We start from the raw sequence: 4745 nt of genomic DNA, 5'->3' as shown, positions 1-4745 counted from the left end.
GGTGCTGGCAGCCTGTGGTGCTAGGGGACAACGAGGCAAAGAGGCTACACCTGCCCCTGACCCACCCCAAGCATCCCAGCCAGCCACACAGTGACAGGCACCGTTGAGCCTGATGCAAGGGATGTCCCAACGCACTGCCTCATGCCCTATCCCAGCCCGGGTTTTGCCCCTTAGCTTTTTGTTTGGACTTTCCATATAAATTCCAGAATAATCTTGTCTACAGCTACCAAAAGATCTTGCTGAGTTTTTAATGGGAATTACATTAAACCACTATATCTATTTGGGGAGAACTGATATCTTTACTATGTTGAGTCTCCAATCCACCAACACGGACTATTATTCCCTTTATTTAGATCTTGTTATTTTTCATCACATTACATAATTTGCAGTATAAATGTCCTGTACTTGTCTTGTTAGATTTATACCTATTTCATATTTTTGAGTGATTGTTAATATTACATTTTTAATTTAGATGTCCACGTGTTCATTGCTAGTTTGTAGAAATATAATTTTTTTCATATGTTCATCTCATGTCATGCAACCTTGTTGATCTCACTTATTGGTTCCATGAGGTGTTTTTTTTTTTTTTTTTTTTTTTGGCAGATTCTTCTGGATTTTCGATGTGGTCAATTACATCATCTGCAAATGGGGATAGTTTTATTTCTTTCTTCCCAAACTGTATGCCATTTACTTTCTTTTCTTACCTTATTGCACTGGCTAGGACTTCCAGCACTATGTTCAATAAAAGTGATAAAAGCAGCGTCCTTTCCGTGTTCCCAACTTTAGGGGGAAAGCTTCAGTCTTTCATAATTAAGTAAAATGTTAGCTGTAGGTCTTAAATCTGTAGGTCTTAAATCTGTGATTTTATTTTTTGTTTTCTGTTTGTTCTATTTTTTCATATAGATGCTCTTTATCAAGTAAGGTGGTCTCTCTCTAATCCTGTTTTTCTGGGAGTTTTTATCATGAATAACTGTTGAATTTTGTTAAATGCTTTTTCTGAATCTATTGATATTATTATGTGATCTTTCTTCTCTAGCCTGTTAATATAGTGGAGGTCACTGACTGATTTTTGAATGATGAACCAGGCTTGTATCCCTGAAAAAACTCTGCTTAGTCTTAGTGTGTACATTTTTTACAATATAGCTGAATTCTACTTGCTAATATTTTATTAAGGAATTTTGTATCTATATTCACTAATGATTTTGGTCTGTAGTTTTCTTTTCTGTGTTGTCTTTGTCTGGTTTTGGTATTAAGGTAATATCGGCATTATAAAATATTGCCAATATTGGGAAGTGCTCGCTCCTCTTGTATTTTCTGAAAGAGAGAATGTAGAATTGGTTTAATTATGAGACAGGGTCTTGCTCTGTTACCCAGGTTGGAGTGCAGTGGTGTGACCTTAGCTCGCTGCAACCATTGCCTCCCCGGTTCAGGTGATTCTTCTGCTTCAGCCTCCTGAGTAGCTGGGACCACAGGCTCATGCCACCATGCCCAGCTAATTTTATATGTGTATATTTTGTAGAGATGTGGTTTTGCCATGTTGCGCAGGCTGTTCTCGAACTCCTGGGCTCAAGTGATCCGCCTGCCTCAGCCTCTCAAAGTGCTGGGAGTACAGGCGTGAGCCACTGCACCCAGGCAAGAATTGGTTTAATAATTCTTTAAGTGTTTGGTAGAAATCTCCAGTGAAACAACTTGGGCCTAGAGATTTCCTTTTAGGGAGTTTTAAAATTATAAGTTCAATTTCTTTTTAGTTGTAGGGTTACTCAAATTATCTATTTCCTATTGATGAGTTGTGGTACTCTGTGTTTTTCCAGGAATTGGTCCATTTCATCTAGATTGTCATATTTATAATATTTAGAGTTGTTCTTAGTATTCCCTTATTATCCTTTTGATGTCTGCAGTGTCTATAGTGATTTCACCTATTTCCTTCCTGATATTGACAATTTGTGTCTTTCTTTCCTACTTTGTCAGTCTTGCTAGAGGTTTGTCAATTTTATTGATCTTTTCAAAAAATCAGATCTTGGTTAATTGATTTTTCCATTTGTGTGTGTGTTCAATGTCATTGATTTTTGTTCATTATTATTTTCTTCTCACTTTGGATTTATTTTGCTCATCTTTTACTACGTTCTTACAGGGAGATCATAGATTGATTTTGGACATTTCCTCTTTTCTAACATATGCATTTAGTGCTATATATTTCCTTCTCGGTATTACTTTGGCTGCGTCCCACAAATTTGGACACATGGTATGTTTATTTTCACCCAGTTCAATGTATTTTTTAATTTCCCTTGAGATCTCTTTTTTGACTCCTTTGTTATTTAGATGTGTGTTCTTTAGTTTGAAGATTTTCCTGTTATCTTTCTCCAGTTTTAACTGGATATGTGTATATCTCCTTTCAGTTCTATCAGTTTTACTTCATGTGATTTGCAGCCCTGTTGTTTGGTGCATACACATTTAAGATTGCTGTGTCTTTTTGGTGGATTGACCCTTTATCATTATATAATGGCCCTCTCTGTCTCTGGAAATTTTCTTTGCTCTGAAGTCTGCTTTATCTGATATTAATACAGCCACCCTTGCTTTCTTTTGATTAATGTTTGCATGACATATTTTTCTATCCTTTTGCTTTTAACCTTCCTATATCATTATATTTGAAGTGAGTTTCTCATAGACAGTATACAGTTGGGTTGTGTTTTAAAATCCACTCGGCCAATCTCTCTCTTTTAAAGTTGACGTGCTTCTACCACTTACATTTAATGTAATCATTGATGTGTTAGGCCTTAAATCTCTGATTTTATTTTTTCCTTTCTGTTTGTTCTATTTTTCATTTCTCTGTTTTCTGTCTTCTGCTTTCCTGTGGGTTACTCATACTTCTGTTAAAATTTCATTTTGATTTATCTACAGCATTTTGGATAACTTTTGAAAAGCTTTGTATAGCTTTTTAGGTAGTGCTGTAGGTATTACATTATATATACATAACCCATTATAGTCTACTGGTGTCATTATTTTGCCAGTTTAAATGAAATATAGAAATTGTGTTTCCCTTTAAATCCTGTTGCCCTCCACTATTTATAATACAATTGTCTTAATATTTCCTCTGCATACTTTTAGAACCATATAAAACATGTCATTTTTACTTCAACTATTAAATATATTTTTAAAAAACTGAAGAATAGGTTGGGCACGGTGGCTCACGCCTGTAATCCCAGCACTTTGGGAGGCCGAGGCAGGCAGATCACTTGAGGTCAGGAGTTCGAGACCAGCCTGACCAACATGGTGAAACCCCATCTCTACTAAAAATACAAAAATTAGCCTGGCATGGTGGTGGGCACCTGTAATCCCAGCTACTTGGGAGGCTGAGGCAGGGAGAATTGCTTGAATTCGGGAGGCAGAGGTTGCAGTGAGCCAAGATTGTGCCATTGCACTTCAGACTGGGTGACAGAGCAAGACTCTGTCTCAAAACAAAACAAAACAAAACAAAAACTGAAGAATAGAAGGAAAAACTATTGTGTTTACTCTCCCCCTTTTTTGCTTATTGTATTCTTTCTGATGCTCCAAGTTTTCTTCTTTTATCACTTCCTTTTCTGATGCTCCAAATTTCCCTCTTCTGTTTTTTCATTTGTTTAGAGAACTTCCTTTAGCCATTCTTTTAGAGTAATTCTGCTGGTGAAAAATTTAGTTTTTCTTCATCTGAGAATATCTTGCTTTCCTCTTCATTTCTGAAGAATATTTTTACTAACTATAGGATTCTGGATTGACAGTTCTTTTCTTTCAGCACTTGAAAAACACTGTACCACTTACTTATGGCCCCCATGGTTTCTGATAAGAAATCCACTGTCATTCAAATAGGTTTTTTCCCTGGGTGGTTTTTTTTTTTTTTTTCCTGGCTGCTTTTAAGATTTTTCTCTTGGTCTCTGGGTTTCAGAAGTTTCACTATAATGTGTCTTGGTATAGATTTATTTGGGCTTTGTCTTCTTTGAGGTTTGCCCATCTTCTTGTCTCTTACCAAATTTGAGACGTTTTCAGCCATTATTCCTTTGGGTACTTTGTTGTTAAGATTGAGTACTTTTTATTATTCTACCTTCCTTTCACTGATTTTTTTCTCTGTTCCCTCTCTATCCTGGTATTATGTCCAACCACTGACTTTTTAATTTCAGTTATTGTGTTTAAGTTTTAAAATTTTCATTTGGTTCATCTTTATATATTATATTTGTTTCCTGAGGCTGTCTACTTTCTAATTTGTTTCAAGCGTGTTCAGAATTGCTTTTGAAGCATTTTTGTAATGGCTGCTTTGACATCTTTGTCATATAATTCTAACATCTCTGTCATCTTTGTATTGGCATTTATTGATTGGCTTTTCTTCATTTCATTTGAGAACTTCCTGGCTGTTGGTATGATTAGTGATTTTCAGTTGAAACTTGGACATTTTTGGGCCAGGCACGGTGGTGCATACCTGTAACCCCAGCACTTTGGGAAGCCAAGGCACATGTATCACCTGAAGTCAGGAGTTTGCGACCACCCTGACCACCACAGAGAAACCCCGTCTCTACTAAAAATACAAAAAATTAGCCAGGCACAGTGATGCATGCCTGTAGTCCCAGCTACTCGGGAAGCTGGGGTAGGAGAATCACTTGAACTCGGGAGGCGGAGGTTGCGGTGAGCCAAGATCGCGCCAGCCTGGGCAACAATAGCAAAACTCCGCATCACAAAAAAAAAAAAAAAAAAGAAACTTGGACATTTTTATAAGGCTA

The sequence above is a fragment of the Pan troglodytes genome, chromosome 19 (genome assembly GCF_028858775.2).
Source record: "Pan troglodytes isolate AG18354 chromosome 19, NHGRI_mPanTro3-v2.0_pri, whole genome shotgun sequence".
Lineage (NCBI taxonomy): Eukaryota > Metazoa > Chordata > Mammalia > Primates > Hominidae > Pan > Pan troglodytes.
This window is presented reverse-complemented; position numbering follows the sequence as displayed.